This window comes from Triticum urartu, chromosome 2A (assembly GCF_056163025.1).
Source record: "Triticum urartu cultivar PI428250 chromosome 2A, HENAU_Tu73, whole genome shotgun sequence".
In the NCBI taxonomy this organism is placed as follows: domain Eukaryota; kingdom Viridiplantae; phylum Streptophyta; class Magnoliopsida; order Poales; family Poaceae; genus Triticum; species Triticum urartu.
Window position 1 is genome coordinate 758,414,545 of NC_141874.1, and position 18,027 is coordinate 758,432,571.

Here is an 18,027-nt window from a genome sequence, read left to right on the forward strand (position 1 = left end):
AAATTTATGTGAGCTATTTTATAATAAGTGTTCTTCTTCTTAGTCGTTGCAAAATCTTTTTCTATCACTCATTTTTTCGACGCGAGTGTGTGGTTGTCGGTGTCAAAACCGGCGGATCTCGGGTAGGGGGTCCCGAACTGTGCGTCAAGGCCGGATGGTAACAGGAGACAAGGGACACGATGTTTTTACCCAGGTTCGGGCCCTCTCGATGGAGGTAATACCCTACTCCTGCTTGATTAATATTGATGATATGGGTAGTACAAGAGTAGATCTACCACGAGATCAAGGAGGCTAAACCCTAGAAGCTAGCCTATGGTATGATTGTTGTATTGGAGTTGATTGCCTACGGACTACAACCCTCCGGTTTATATAAACACCGGATAGGGTTAGGGTTACATAAAGTCGGTTACAATGGTAGGAGATCTTGAATATCCGCATCGCCAAGCTTGCCTTCCACGCCAAGGAAAGTCCCATCCGGAAACGGGACGAAGTCTTCAATCTTGTATCTTCATAGTCCAGGAGTCCGGCTGAAGGTATAGTCCGGCTACCCGAACACCCCCTAATCCAGGACTCCCTCAGTAGCCCCTGAACCAGGCTTTAATGACGACGAGTCCGGTGCGCAAATTGTCTTCGGCATTGCAAGGCGGGTTCCTCCTCCAAGTCCTTCATAGAAGATTGTAAACACCAAGAGTAGTGTCCGGCTCTGCAAAATAAGCTTCCACATATTGCCATAGAGAGAATAATATTAACACAAATCAAATCTGCTGACGTATTCCGCAGTGCGTCATCACACTACAGCCAAGTCCTTCACTCGAATCGTTTTCACTTTTCCACCTCAGCGTGTTTTGCGAGGCGGTTTCCTTGGCACGTCTTGTCAAAGCAGAGATCGTGTACCCCCTTTTACAGGATTCTCATCAATACGGACGTGGGTAACTCAACCGCGCCACTTATCACGACGCTTGGGAGGCAAGCGAGTTTTACTAGGCTGGTGGGGACGCACAACCGCATCCGCCCATATAAGGGGATAAGGATCCACCCTTTTACCTACGCTTCTTCCACTTTTGCCTATCCATCTCCTGCGCACTCGAGCTCCAGCGCCCAAGCTCGCACATCCCACCTCAACCTTCTCCAGCAATGTCCGGAGCGGGAGGCAAGTGGATGGTCTCCTCCGTCACGGAGGGCCATGTCAAAAAGCTAAGGAAGGCTGGATACTTGTCCAAAGACATCGCGCACCGGCTTCCCGAGGAGGGGCAGCTTCTCCCCACCCCAAGGCCCCATGAGAGGGTAGTATTCCTTCCCCACTTCCTCCGCGGACTGCGTATTTCACTCCACCCATTTGTCCGGGGGCTCATGTTTTACTACGGCCTGGATTTCCACGATCTGGCCCCGAACTTCGTCCTCAACATCTCGGCGTTTATCGTCGTGTGCGAGGCTTTCCTCCACATCCGTCCCCATTTCGGCCTCTGGCTCAAGACCTTCAACGTCAAGCCCAAGGTGGTGCGCGGCAGCCAGGCGGAGTGTGGAGGCCCCATGGCGGGCAAGATGGCCAACGTCCTATGGCTCGAGGGCTCCTTCGTGGAGACCCTGAAGGGGTGGCAATCGTGGTGGTTTTACATCACCGAGCCGCGCGATCCGAAATGGATCGCAGCCCCCGAGTTCCGATCCAGACCCCCCACACGGCTTATGTCCTGGAAAGAGACGGGCCTGTCGTGGGGCGACGAAAAAGAGGTGACCGGACTGCAAACATGCATCCAGTCCCTGGTGAGCAAGCCGATCAAGCTCGTCAATGTAGTCCAGGTTATGCTCGTCCGCCGGATCCTCCTGTGTCAACAATGGGACTTTAATCTGTGGGAGTTCGACCCGGCGCAGCACCAAACCCTTAACAAGCTCTTCGACACGATGTATGAAGACGTCTGGAAGGTGCTAACCAAAGGCGCCGAGGCTCCCATATCCGCTTCCGAGGACCGCGGATACAGCTCGCGGCGTCACGCTAGCGAGGTAAGCTATTTTCACCTTTTACAGGATGTTAAGTTTTTTCATAGTTTGACTCTATGCGGGATCTAAACTCCCTCACCTTTGACAGGCTTGGCAGGCGCAGTCCGGATCGATTAACTGTCCGGCTCCCTTGTCCGAAGACCCAGCCCCTGCTCTCCTAGTGAAGCTGCTGGTTCCGGCGCCTTATGTGGTGCCGGAGAAGAAGGCCAAGAAGAAGAAGGCCATGGGGACTCGAAAGAGTGCCTGTAATGTGGTGGTGTCGGACTCGTCATCTGACGAGTCCGAGACGCCCTCCTCCCGCGAAAACGAGGAGGAGGAAGAAGAAAACTCTCCCCCCAGCGGAGGGAGGAGAGAAGAGGAAGGCCGCCCCAACGGGGGAGGCCGAGGGGTCTAGGAAAAGGAAGACCCCTCCGCCAGACTACGCCCCCAACGCCGAAGAGGGCAAAGAGGAGTGGCCAAACAGGGCCAAGCGTCCGGCGAAATCGTAAGTTCGGATATCAGAATAACTCATGATGTTCCTTTGTTGCACAGCTTTCCCTAATGTCGAATGTAATTATGCAGCCCGCCCCGGGCCGAACTCAACGAGTCGTCGAGCGGGTCCCTGGATTCATCGGACGTGAACTCAGTTCCGCCCGCTGTCTTCCCCCGCACTGCGGACGACGCCGAAGTGGCATCGCAACGAGCTCCGGGGCAGGAGGAGGTGGTCCTGGAGGAGCCGCAAGGCGACCTCCCGGACCCCAGGAGTAAAGGGGACAAGACCCCCCAGGGCTCCAAGTCCGGCTTTGTGCCGGACACCGTGCCGGAATCTTCAACAGTTCCGGACCGCGGTAGGCGAACTCCTTCCAAGAGGAGCAAGCATTCTGAGCCGGCGGCCTCCATCCAACCGGAGGTGCCGGACAATCTGCTGGAGGTGCTTGACGGCGCCTCCATCGACGAGGATCACCGTACTATTATGAGTACGGTGATCCAGAAGGTTCAGTCCGCCAAGAGCGGACTGAGTAAAGCTTGCGCTAGCCTCCTAACAGGCTTCGAGGTGAGTAAAAGTATGTAAAAATATTACCGCATAGATAGTAGCCCCTGATGCTCTGTTTGGCGTTCGGAAAGAAAAGCCGAATAGAGGATCTATTAAATTCCGCAAGAGTCTAACAATAAAGAGTCAATATGCGTATGCAGGCTTCGCTGCTATCCACCGCCGCACTGACTGCGGAGGTGGGTGTCCTGAAACAGGACCTCGGGCGGACCGAGCAAGAGCTCGGCCTTGCCAAGCGGCAGCTCGAGGAGAAAGAAGGTAAGAAATACCTTACAGAAAAAGTGCCTATAGAGAGGCGTGATTGCAAAAAAAATAACAGGATTGCACTGCTTATTATAGGGGCCACGACTGAGGTGGCGACCCTCAAGCAGGCGCTGTCCGAGGCCGAAAAGAAAATGGCCGCGGAGCGCACCGAGCGAGAGAAACTTGGGGCTCAGGTCAGCGAGGTGCAGCAAGAGCTTCAGGCTCTCATGGAAAAACATGAGAGTTTGGAGCTTGAGTCAAAGACCCAAGCGTCCGAGCTCGCGGCGGCCCTTGAGACTGCCAAGTCTGCCAAGGCCGAAGCCCAAAAGGCCCTCCAAGAGTTGGAGGAGATGAAGAAGATAGCAGCGGGTAAGGCATTCTTTATGCAAAGCAGAAATATAAAAGTAAACTACTTGTTACTTACCCGAATCCGGAGTTCTCCAGGGGCATTCGCAGATCTTCCCCGCAGCGTATCCGACGCCGCCGCATTCTACCGAGCTGAAGAGGGCAGCTCGACGGAGAAGGTGTTCTGGTCTCAGTATGCTGAGGCCGGACACCCTGTGCCCTTGAGCGACCAGCTGAAACAGCTGGTCGAGCTCCACAAGGCGGCCGAACAGGCCATGAAGGGCTTCATAGTTCGGCTGTGGCCCGGAGAGGCCCTGCCTGGGAGCTACTTCGGGCTGGTGCGGCGGCTGGTGGAGGCCTATCCAAGGCTCGAGGTCATCAAGCGCTCCGTCTGCATCGAAGGTGCCCGTCGGGCCCTTGCCCGTGCAAAGGTGCATTGGGGTAAGCTGGACGGTGATAAGCTTGTGAAGGACGGGCTGCCGCCGGGGAAGGAGCATCGCAAGCCCGAGAACTATTACAAGGATGTTCTTGCGGGTGCCCGCCTTGTGGCGGATGAATGTACCAAGGATGTAATTTTTGAATAAACTCGCTCGTTTTTATCCTGTGCGCTGAAAACTTGTTCATAGGCGCTTAAGCAATGCTTGTTGAATTTAAAATATTATTTTCTGTGCGGCCATTTATCAAAAAATTGAGAGATGGCCAGTCGTCGGCTTCTGCCCCCATGCCACTAGTGCTGGGGTGTTCGAGATAAACCTGAGCGCTCTTTTTCCCATAGTTGGGTCCTTCGAGGGAGGCGCTCAGCACAATGAACCAGGCAATCGGACTATAATGCTTGAACACTCTCACTTAGCCATAGAACTTTATAATTTTAAATTTCGGCGAAGCCCCTAGTTCAGAAGACCGAGTTCGGGGCGCTATCCACGCCTTGGCCGGACAAATCCGGCTCCTCGCTCGAAGCGGCATAAGTCTTTAGGGACTCGGAAAACCTCTCGAACAGCGACCGGTCTCTCGCCTCATCATGACAGTCAGTTTTAGCTTTCTCCATTGAGGTGCTTAACCCAGCTCAACCGGGGCACAATCGCAGTGGCTCTCCTAGTGCTACCTTAGCCGATATAGCGGAACGTAAGGCACCAAAACATAGGAGCCGGGCAAACCCAACTATTGACCCAAATCATGATTCGGAGCCGATGCATATAGTGCTATAAGTTCGGGGTGCCGCACTTGTGGAAGTGTACGGACTTCTCACACCATAATGAGGGGTACTGAAGCCCCTGGCGTGTTTGCCGTACCATGGTGTACGGGTGCGATCATGTCATTTAATAAACATATATATGAAAAGAGGATAATGCAAAAAATAGACAAAAAGCTATGCATTGTTTATAGAGAGGCTATTTATCAAAGCCGAACGATACAAGTAGTGCGATAAGCAAAAAGATATTGGACTATTTCACATGTCCTGATCAGGGGCAGGCCGCGGAATTGTATTCAAAACAGGTATACCACTCGTAACAGAGACCACCTGGGAGTTCCATAATGCGGTATGGCTTGTCTGCCTCCCTGGATCTTGCATCGTTTGTGCGGCAGTCGAATTGCCGAACAGGTCGTCCGAAGTATGGAGTCCTGAAAGTAAGAAAAAATTAAAAAAAGAATCCGGCAGCCCCTGGTACATTTTAAGCCGTATTTTGGGCGTGCCGTTATTGTGCCCCTTCCCCTGTTCCCATGGTATTTCAAGGGCGTAGTTATGTACGCGAGGTACTGGTTTCGCTATGTCGCGAAAGCTGGGGTTGGGGCCGCATTGCTACGCTTGCTCAGAGTGTGCCAGGCGATCCTGCTGTGGGTTACTCCGGGCGCGCTTGGCAGTGTCTGGCTTTTAATGGCCGAACTGGAGAATTGCCTGAGATGGCTACTTTGTACCTCCGCTGCGAGAGCCGCCGTATCCTCTTCCGTACGGAGGGAGCGTTCGGTGTTTCCGTTGACCGTAATTACTCCTCGGGGGCCTGGCATCTTGAGCTTGAGATATGCGTAGTGCGGCACCGCATTGAATTTTGCGAATGCGGTTCGTCCGAGCAGGGCGTGATAGCCACTGCGAAACAGGACTATATCGAAGATTAACTCTTCGCTTCGGAAATTGTCCGGGGATCCGAAGACCACGTCAAGTGTTACTGAGCCTGTACAGTTGGCTTCTACACCTGGTATAACGCCTTTAAAGGTCATTCTTGTGGGCTTAATCCTTGAGGGATCTATTCCCATTTTCCGCACTGTATCCTGATAAAGCAGGTTCAGGCTACTGCCGCCGTCCATGAGGACTCTTGTGAGATGAAATCCGTCGATGATTGGGTCGAGAACCAATGCGGCGAAGCCGCCATGACGGATGCTAGTGGGATGGTCCCTTCGATCAAAAGTGATCGGGCAGGAGGACCATGGGTTGAACTTTGGGACGACTGGCTCCATCGCGTATACGTCCCGTAGCGCACGCTTCCGCTCCCGCTTGGGAATGTGGGTTGCGTATATCATGTTCATCGTCCGCACTTGTGGGGAAAATCCCTTCTGTCCATTGTTGTTTGGCGGCTTGGGCTCCTCGTCGTCGCTGTGCAGCCCCTTGTCTCTGTTTTCGGCCCTTAACTTGCCTGTCTGCTTGAACACCCAACAATCCATGTTAGTGTGATTGGCTGGCCTTTCGGGGGTGCCATGTATCCGGCACAAGCGATCGAGTATTCGGTCCAAACTGGACGGGCCCTGAGTATTCTTTTTGAATGGCTTTTTCCGCTGACCGGATTTATAGCCTTTGAATCCGGCATTGACTGCCGTGTCTTCATTGCTGTCGCTGTTAACGCGGCGTTTTTGCTTATTCCGACGTGTCCTGTCACTTTTGTCCTTGGTATCCGAATTACCAGGGTTCTTTGATAAGTTGTTACTGCGGGCTAGCCAGCTGTCTTCTCCCGCGCAAAAGCGGGTCATGAGTGTCGTGAGGGCTGCCATGGCTCGGCTTTTCCTGTCCAAGGTGCCGGGCAAGCCACTCGTCGCGGATGTTATGCTTGAAGGCTGCTAGGTCCTCTGCGTCCGGACAGTCGACTATCTGGTTTTTCTTTGTTAGGAACCGTGTCCAGAATTGTCTGGCCGATTCCTCTGGCTGCTGAATTATGTGGCTTAAGTCGTCGGCATCCGCGGTCGCACGTAAGTGCCCTGGAAGTTGTCGAGGAATGCGGCTTCCAGGTCCTCCCAAGAACCGATTGAGTCTGCTGGCAAGCTGTTAAGCCAATGCCAGGCCGGTCCTTTAAGTTTGAGCGGGAGGTATTTGATGGCGTGTAGATCATCGCCGCGTGCCATGTGGATGTGAAGGAGATAATCCTCGATCCATACCGCCGGATCTGTTGTGCCATTGTATGATTCGATGTTTACGGGTTTGAAACCCTCTGGGATTTTATGATCCATTACTTCATTCGTGAAGCATAGCGGGTGTGCGGCGCCTCTGTACCGGGCTATATCACGACGCAGCTCGGAAGAGCTATGTCTGTTGTGTTCGGCCCGGCCGGATTTGTTGTATCCGGAGTGAAGATCATTGTCACATGCCGTAGGGCGCCTGCGCGATCCGTAGATTGATCTTGTTTGTCTTGCCTTATCCTCCAGTATGTCTCGCAGGTCGGGCGCATTTTCCCGTGCCTTAGTTGAGCGGCGTCGGGGCATGGCTTGGGTGGAGGGCTGAGAGGCCTCTCTGTCGCGGCCGCGAGCTGGCCGGTCTGCCATGTTATGCGCTGGTGATGTAGGTGCTTCCTCCTCTGATCAGGGTAGCGGCCTGCGCTTCGGGTAACTCTTGGAGGGGCGTTCGAGTTCATACTCTTCGGCCGTAAGGACTTCAGTCCATCTGTCAGCTAGCAAATCTTTGGCAGCTCTAAGTTGTTGCTGCTTTTTCTTGAGGCTGCTTGCCGTGGCCCAAAGCCTGCGTTTAAAACGCTCTTGTTCGGCGGGGTCTGATGGTATGACGAATTTGTCGTCATCGAGGCTTGCCTCGTCTTCGGAGGGAGGCGTATAGTTATCATCCTCGACCTCTCGGTCTGCCGCTCTCTCATGAGGGCTGGCTTCTCCATCTTCCTGTGCCGAATCTTGCTGAGGTGGGTGTTCTTCGGCGCTATCCGGGGTAGTATTATCTCCCGTGCCGGAATCACCGTTTTTGCTTTGGCGGGATTTAGAGCGGCGCTGCTGACGCTGGCGCTTTGGCTGTTTCTTGGGGGCGTCATCCCCCACTGTTCCATCGCCATCTCCATCTTTTGGAGTATCCACCATATATATGTCATATGACGAGGTGGCCTTCCAGCGCCCTACAGGTGCTGGTTCCTGTTCGTCTCCTACATCGCCGTCCATGCCGTCGATGTCTTCGGAGCCGAAGTCAAGCATGTCGGTTAGATCGTCGACAGTGGCTACAAAGTGGGTGGTGGGTGGGCTTTGAATTTCCTCATCGTCCGTATCCCATCCTCGCTGACCGTAGTCCGGCCAGGGCTCTCTTGATAAAGAGAGAGACTTAAGAGAATTCAGGATGTCGCCAAAGGGCGAATGCTGAAAGATGTCTGCGGCGGTGAACTCCATTATTGGCGCCCAATCGGATTCGATTGGCAGGGGCGCGGGGGGTTCGGAGTCCGGATCCTCGGAGTCATGGGTCGCGCAGAGTGCGGGGCTAGCGTTCGGCTCGATCGCTTTTGGGATCACAGCCCCCGAGGTGACGTCCAACCACTCATCATCGATTGGCGCAATAGGCTCCGAGTTAGGGGTCGGAACCGATGCGTGTGCGGCCTCCAGGACACTGTCCGGGGGCAGAGCTAGATCATGCCCCTCGAGATAGTGCGGCGCGCTTGGCCGCGCTCGAGCCCGTCGAAGATCAAGTCTCCGCGGATGTCAGCCGTGTAGTTTAAGCTTCCAAAGCCGACTTGATGGCTAGGGGCGTAACTTTCGATCTGCTCCAGGTGGCCGAGCGAATTGGCCCGCAGAGCGAAGCCGCCGAAGACGAAGATCTGTCCGAGGAGAAAAGTCTCACCCTGGACCGCATCGTTATTGATGATCAAAGGAGCCATCGGGCCTAAAGGCGACGACACAGAGGAACTCTCAATGAAAGCACCAATGTCGGTGTCAAAACCGGCGGATCTCAGGTAGGGGGTCCCGAACTGTGCGTCTAGGCCGGATCGTAACAGGAGGCAGGGAACACGATGTTTTACCCAGGTTCGGGCCCTCTTGATGGAGGTAAAACCCTACGTCCTGCTTGATTAATATTGATGATATGGGTAGTACAAGAGTAGATCTACCACGAGATCAAGGAGGCTAAACCCTAGAAGCTAGCCTACGGTATGATTGTTGTATATGGAGTTGATTGCCTATGGACTACAACCCTCCGGTTTATATAGACACCGGATAGGGTTAGGGTTACATGGAGTCGGTTACAATGGTAGGAGATCTTTAATATCCGCATCGCCAAGCTTGCCTTCCACGCCAAGGAAAGTCCCATCCGGACATAGGACGAAGTCTTCAATCTTGTATCTTCATAGTCCAGGAGTCCGGCTGAAGGTATAGTCCGACTACCCGAACACCCCCTAATCCAGGACTCCCTCACCTCCCAACTTAAAGCTCATATGACTAAGTGAAAGTTATAAAGCCCGCATATCTAATTGCCATGTTTCTGCTATCACAACCGCCTTCGGGCACCGAGACATCGACTAAGGGTTGTTTTGTTTTTGCGGAAACACCCTACATAGCATCTACAAGGGGGTGGAAGCCGACGATGGGCCACTTTCAACTGATAAACGGTCGCCATGGAGTCAAAGTAAACATATCATCGGTGTTCTTATTTAATATATGAGGGCCGACTTCCGTAATCATCATTATAAAGCCATAAATATGCATCAATTTGACTTAAGATTTTGGCCAAGCTGGGTTGCCTAGCTCCTGTGCTTACCCCTATATTCCCGATTGTTTGGCTAGGCGGTAAAGGGAGCACCTCTGTGATTGTTACTACTGGGTCATCCGAGTTAGTACCTCAGACTGGGTGAAGCCGAAAGCTAGCGATCTTAAAGGATATAATTGGTCGACATCGACAAAAATGAAAATTTTGGTTCATTAAGACCACATAGTTCGGGAACTTTGCCTAAACTAAATCCTCAATATTTTGCTCCCACATTGATCGGAGCTGAGGTTTCATGATCATGCTTAGTATGACAACCCAAAGAAAGGAATCGATAGCGGGACTATTTTCTTTGGAAGACATTTCTTATGATAAACAGTAATATAGCATATCTCTCTGCATACCTTTGTTTATAAAACCGTATGGCCGGATTTCCTTGTTTGTCATAAACCTTTGCTCTCATAAAGGCTTTATAAAGTAGGACAAACACTGATCGGCTACTAGCCCAGGAGGTGGAAGCTGATGGTCGGTCAGCAAAGTTTTGTACAATGCGGATTCGAGCATTAATGATGTAAAGTACTTGGATACATACAATCATTACACATAATTTGTGATTTTATTTAGGATATCGATCCTTAATTCGGCCACCCGTGCCCACATTAAGGCTCGGGTGCTATTGGGCTTCGGGCTTATCATTTACTAATATTAAAGGGGCACAACGATCCCCTGATCTGGTGTTGCCATCCGACCAGTGTCTCGGGGGCTACTGCATTGCCTGTTCAATGCAGGAAATTCAAAGTGCTCAATGTCCGGCATGACCGAACTATGGACAAGCGCGCTTCAGACAACAATAAGCACCATCCGGGACTTATCCGGCATCAAGCTAATATATCACGGTGACTTCTCACGACCCTATCTCAGGGGTCCGTCCGCCGATCACTATTACCCCTAATATATTACATTGTGTTTCTACTCCGACGTATGCTGCCGAGCTAGGAGTTGATCCTCAGGCCGATTTCGCGAATCGACCTGAGTCTCAGGGGCTACTAGGATCAGCGGTTTCATGTTTTCCTTCAGGTGCATCTCAGGTTTTAGACCGACGCACACCTTGAGGGCTACTGGTTATACATATTGACAGGAAATAAATTTACACATATCAGAAATAAAATCCGCAAACAATCGGCTCATGACCGAGGTGCTGAACCACCTCGAAAGTATTTCGGGATATAGCTCAGATGCAAGTGGCTGGCTCCATAGAGGGTATTTCCGGCATTAAGTATGGCTAAACTCCTTCAACTTTTTTGAACCAAGGTGATCTATGACACCTCAGATACAGTCCGGCGTTGGAGCTCGGATACAGTCCGGCGTTGGAGCTTGGACATAGTCCGGCGTTGGAGCTCGGATACAGTCCGGCGTTACATTCCGTCGTTGGAGCGCGAAAGTGGTCCGGCATTGGTGCTCGGCTGCAAAAGATACCTCGAATGCATTCCGGCGTTGGAGCTCGGATGCAAGAGGACACCGTCGAATGGGAACAACTTCAAACCCGAAGTGTGGCATAAAAAAAATAAGGCACTGATAAAGGCCGAGAATTTAAAGGTTAGATTTGTTGAACCAGTTTTCAAGACCGACGACCGAAGATGAAGAGCAGTTTGGAAGAATCGAGGAGCGTGCCCAACTTGAAGACCGGTTGAGGGGGATACTGACGGTGTCCTGGATTAGGGGGTACTCACCACGTCGTCTCCTGACTAGGTGGATTGGGCCGAAGACCCCCATGGCGGTTCACTATTGGGCCAGTTCAGACAACCCATGCCGCATAAACAAGGGATATTCCACAAGACTTGGTTCCCAAGACGAGGATTCTCCTAAACCCTAGGCCTCCGGTGTGTTATATAAACCGAGGCTAGGCTAGTCAATAGATCAACTGATATTCATTAGAACAATCTCATGGTAGATACATGTACTCTGTACTACACCCATATCAATACAATCAAAAGCAGGATGTAGGGTATTATCTCTTCGAGAGAGCCCGAACCTGGGTAAAACCATGTGTCCATGTTACCATCGCTCCAAGACGCCTAGCTTAGGACACCTACTACGAGATACACCGGATATAGAACCTACACCGCCCCCTCCCCTAGTCCAATTCGGATTAGGCAAGGGGGGGGGGCACGCCCCTCCTCATGTGGCCTTTCTTCTCCTCCAATAAGGCCCAAAAGGCCCAATACTTCCCCTGGGGGTTTCCGATAACCCCCATTACTCCGGTAAAATATCTGAATCAATCGGAACCATTCCGATGTCCGAATATAACCTTCCAATATATGAATATTTACCTCCTGACCATTTCGAGACTCCTCGTCATGTCTGTGATCTCATCCGGGACTCCGAACAAACTTCGGTCATCAAATCACATAATTCATAATACAAATCACCATCGAACATTAAGCGTGCGGACCCCACATGTTCGAGAACTGTGTAGACATGACCGAGACACATCTCCGGTCAATAACCAATAGTGGAACCTGGATGCCCATATTGGCTCCTACATATTCTACGAAGATCTTTATCGGTCAAACCGCATAACAACATACGTCATTCCCTTTGTCATCGGTATGTTACTTTCCCGAGATTCGATCATCAGTATCATCATACCTAGTTCAATCTCATTACCGGCAAGTCTCTTTACTCGTTTCGTAATGCATCATCCCGTAACTAACTCATTAGTCACATTGCTTGCAAGGCTTATAGTGATGTGCATTATCGGTAGGGCCCAGAGATTCCTCTTCGATACACGGAGTGACAAATCCTAATATCGATCTATGCCAACTCAAAAAACACAATCTGAGACACCTGTAGAGCATCTTTATAATCACCCAGTTACGTGTGACGTTTGATAGCACACAAGGTGTTACTCCGGTATTCAGGAGTTGCATAATCTCATAGTCAGAGGAACATGTATAAGTCATGAAGAAAGCAATAGCAATAAAACTAAACGATCATTATGCTAAGCTAACGGTTGGGTCTTGTCCATCACATCATTCTCTAATGATGTGGTCCCGTTCATCAAATGACAACACATGTCTATGGTCAGGAAACTTAACCATCTTTGATTAACGAGCTAGTCAAGTAGAGGCATACTAGGGACACTCTGTTTGTCAATGTATTCACACATGTACTAAGTTTCCGGTTAATACAATTCTAGCATGAATAATAAACATTTATCATGATATAAGGTAATACAAATAGCCACTTTATTATTGCCTCGAGGGCATATTTCCTTAAGTCTCCCACTTGCACTAGAGTCAATAATCTAGATTACATAGTAATGATTCTAACACCCATGGAGTCTTGGTGTTGATCATGTTTTGCTCGTGAGAGAGGCTTAGTCAACGGGTCTGCAACATTCAGATCCGTATGGATCTTGCAAATCTTTATGTCTCCCTCCTTGACTTGATCGCGGATGGCATTGAAGCGTCTCTTGATGTGTTTGGTTCTCTTGTGAAATCTGGATTCCTTTGCCAAGGCAATTGCTCCAGTATTATCACAAAAGATTTTCATTGGACCCGATGCACTAGGTATTAAACCTAGAAAGGATATGAACTCCTTCATCCAGACTCCTTCATTTGCTACTTCCGAAGAAACTATATACCCCGCTTCACACGTAGATCCTGCCATGACATTCTGCTTGGAATTGCACCAACTGACAGCTCCACCATTCAATATAAATATGTATCAAGTTTGTGACTTAGAGTCATCCGGATCAGTTTCAAAGCTTGCATCGACGTAACCATTTACGACGAGCTCTTTGTCGCCTACATAAACGAGAAACATATCCTTAGTCCTTTTCAGGTATTTCGGGATGTTCTCGACCGCTGTCTAGTGATCCACTCCTGGATTACTTTGGTACCTCCCTGCTAAACTTATAGCAAGGCACACATCAGGTCTGGTAAACAACATTGCATACATGATAGAACCTATGGCTGAGGCATAGGGAATGACTTTCATTTTCTCTCTTTTTTCTATAGTGGTTGGGCATTGAGTCTGACTCAACTTCACACCTTGTAACACATGCAAGAACCCTTTCTTTGACAGATCCATTTTGAACTTCTTCAAAAATTTATCAAGGTATGTGCTTTGTGAAAGTCCAATTAAGCGTCTTGATCTATCTCTATAGGTCTTGATGCCCAATATATAAGCAGCTTCACCGAGGTCTTTCATTGAAAAATTCTTATTCAAGTATGCTTTTATGCTATCCAGAAATTTTGTATTATTTCCAATCAACAATATGTCATCCATATATGGTATTAGAAATTCTACAGAGCTCCCACTCACTTTCTTGTAAATACAGTCTTCTCCAAAAGTCTATATAAAACCATATGCTTTGATCACACTATCAAAGCGTATATTCCAACTCCGAGATGCTTGCACCAGTCCATAAATGGATCGCTGGAGCTTGCACTTTGTTAGCACTTTTAGGATCGACAAAACCTTCTGGTTGCATCATATACAACTCTTCTTTAAGATATCCATTAAGGAATGCAATTTTGACATCCGTTTGCTAAATTTCATAATCATAAAATGCGGCAATTGCTAACATGATTCAGACAGACTTAAGCATCACTATGGGTGAGAAGGTCTCATTGTAGTCAACTCCTTGAACTTGTCGAAAACCTTTCGCAAAAAGTCGAGCTTTCTAGACAGTAACATTACCGTCAGCGTCATTCTTCTTCTTGAAGATCCATTTATTCTCTATTGCTTGTCGATTGATGTCTACTACACAACCTTCTTCTTGTAGACGTTGTTGGGCCTCCAAGTGCATAGGTTTGTAGGACAGTAGCAAATTTCCCACAAGTGGATGACCTAAGGTTTATCAGTCCGTAGAAGGCGTAGGATGAAGATGGTCTCTCTCAAGCAACCCTGCAACCAAATAACAAAGAGTCTCTTGTGTCCCCAACACACCCAATACAATGGTAAATTGTATAGGTGCACTAGTTCGACGAAGAGATGGTGATACAAGTGCAATATGGATGGTAGATAAAGGTATTTGTAATCTGAAATTATAAAAACAGTAAGGTAACTAATGGTAAAAGTGAGCGTAAAGGGTATTGCAATGTGTTGAAACAAGGCCTAGGGTTCATACTTTCACTAGTGCAAGTCCTCTCAACAATAATAACATAATTGGATCATATAACTATCCCTCAACATGCAACAAAGAGTCACTCCAAAGTCACTAATAGCAGAGAAGAAACGAAGAGATTATGGTAGGGTACGAAACCACCTCAAAGTTATTCTTTCCAATCAATCCGTTGGGCTATTCCTATAAGTGTCACAAACAACCCTAGAGTTTGTACTAGAATAACACCTTAAGACACAAATCAACCAAAATCCTAATGTCACCTAGATACTCCAATGTCACCTCAAGTATCCGTGGGTATGATTATACGATATGCATCACACAATCTTAGATTCATCTATTCAACCAACACATAGAACCTCAAAGAGTGCCCCAAAGTTTCTACCGGAGAATCATGACGAAAACGTGTGCCAAACCCTATGCATAGGTTCGTGGGCGGAACCCGCAAGTTGATCACCAAAACATACATCAAGTGAATCATGTGATATCCCATTGTCACCACAGATACGCACGGCAAGACATACATCAAGTGTTCTCAAATATTTAAAGACCCAATCCGATAAGATAACTTCAAAGGGGAAACTCAATCCATTATAAGAGAGTAGAGGGGGAGAAGAAACATAAGATCCAACTATAATAGCAAAGCTCGCGATACATCAAGATCGTGCCAAATCAAGAACACGAGAGAGAGAGAGAGAGATCAAACACATAGCTACTGGTACATACCCTCAGCCCCGAGGGAGAACTACTCCCTCCTCGTCATGGAGAGCACCGGGATGATGAAGATGGCCACCGGAGAGGGATTGCCCTCTCCGGCAGGGTGCCGGAACGGGTTTAGATTGGCTTTCGGTGGCTACGGAGGCTTCTGGCGGCGGAACTCCCGATCTATTGTGCTCCCCGATCGTTTTAGGGTATATGGATATATATAGGCGGAAGAAATACATCAGGGGAGCCACGAGGGGCCCACGAGGGTGGAGGGCGCGCCCAGGGGTGGGCGCGCCCCCGTACCTTGTGGCTTCCTTGATGTGGACTCCAAATCTCCCGGGTTGCTTTCCTTCCAAAAATAAGTTCCGTGAAGTTTCAGGTCAATTGGACTCCGTTTGATTTTCCTTTTCTGCGATACTCTAAAACAAGGGAAAAAATAGAAACTGGCACTGGGCTCTAGGTTAATAGGTTAGTCCCAAAAATCATATAAAATAGCATATAAATGCATATAAAACATCCAAGGTTGATAATATAATAGCATGGAACAATCAAAAATTATAGATATGTTGGAGACATATCAGCATCCCCAAGCTTAATTCCTGCTCGTCCTCGAGTAGGTAAATGATAAAAACATAATTTTTGATGTGGAATGCTATCTAACATATTTATCCATGTAGTTCTCTTTATTGTAGAAAGAATATTCAGATCCATAAGATTCAAGACAAAAGTTTAATATTGACATAAAAATAATAATACTTCAAGCATACTAACTAAGCAATCATGTCTTCTCAAAATAACATGGCCAAAGAAAGTTCATCCCTACAAAATCATATAGTTTGGTCATGCTCCATTTTCATCACACAAGAATGCTCTCATCATGCACAACCCCGATGACAAGCCAAGCAATTTTTTCACACTTTAGTAATCTCAAACTTTTTTCAACTTTCACGCAATACATGAGCGTGAGCCATGGATATAGCACTATGGGTGGAATAGAATATAATGAGGGGGTTATGTGGAGAAGACAAAAAGGAGAAAGTCTCACATCGACGCGGCTAATCAATGGGCTAGGGAGATGCCCATCAATTGATGTCAATCCAAGGAATAGGGATTGCCATGCAACGGATGCACTAGAGCTATAAATGCATGAAAGCTCAACAAAAGAAACTAAGTGGGTGTGCATCCAACTTGCTTGCTCACGAAGACTAGGGCACTTGAGGAGGCCCATTGTTGGAATATACAAGCTAAGTTCTATAATGAAAATTTCCCACTAGTATATGAAAGTGACAAAACAAGAGACTCTCTATCATGATGATCATGGTGCTACTTTGAAGCACAAGTGTGTAAAAAAGGATAGTAGCATTGTCCCTTTTTTTATTTGGCCTTTCTTTTTTCATTTGGCCTTTCTCTTTTTTTGGGGACAATGCTCTCTTAATGATGATCATCACACTTCTGTTTATTTACAACTCAAATATTACAACTCGATACTAGAACAAGATATGACTCTATATGAATGCCTCCGGCGGTGTACCGGGATTGCGATGAATCAAGAGTGACATGTATGAAAAATTATGAACGGTGGCTTGGCCACAAATACGATGTCAACTACATGATCATGCAAAGCAATATGACAATGATGATGCGTGTCATAATAAACGGAACGGTGGAAAGTTGCATGGCAATATATCTCGGAATGGCTATGGAAATGCCATAATAGGTAGGTATGGTGGCTGTTTTGAGGAAGATATAAGGAGGTTTATGTGTGATAGAGCTTATGATATCACGGGGTTTGGATGCACCGGCGAAGTTTGCACCAACTCTCAATGTGAGAAAGGGCAATGCACAGTACCGAAGAGGCTAGCAATGATGGAAGGGTAAGAGTGCGTATAATCCATGGACTCAACATTAGTCATAAAGAACTCACATACTTATTGCAAAAATCTACAAGTCATCAAAAACCAAGTATTACGCGCATGCTCCTAGGGGGATAGATTGGTAGGAAAAGACCATCGCTCGTCCCCGACCGCCACTCATAAGGAGGACAATCAAAGAACACCTCATGTTTCAAATTTGTTACATAACGTTTACCATACGTGCATGCTACAGGACTTGCAAACTTCAACACAAGCATTTCTCAAATTCACAACTACTCAACTAGCACGACTTTAATATCTCTACCTCCATGTCTCAAAACAATCATCAAGCATCAAACTTCTCTTAGTATTCAACACACTCATAAGAAAGTTTTTACTAGTCTTGAATACCTAGCATATTAGGATTAAGCACATTACCATACTGTTTAAGACTCTCAAAATAATCTAAGTGAAGCATGAGAGTTCATCTATTTCTACAAAATAAAACCACCACCATGCTCTAAAAAGATATAAGTGAAGCACTAGAGCAAATGGCAAACTACTCCGAAAGATATAAGTGAAGATCAATGAGTAGTTGAATAATTATGCAACTATGTGAAGACTCTCTAACATTTAAGAATTCCAGATCTTGGTATTTTATTCAAACAGCAAGCAAAACAAAAGAAAATAAAATGACGCTCCAAGCAAACCACATATCATGTGGTGAATAAAAATATAGCTCCAAGTAGAGTTACCGATGAACGAAGACGAAAGAGGGGATGCCTTCCGGGGCATCCCCAAGCTTAGGCTTTTGGTTGTCCTTGAATATTACCTTGGGGTG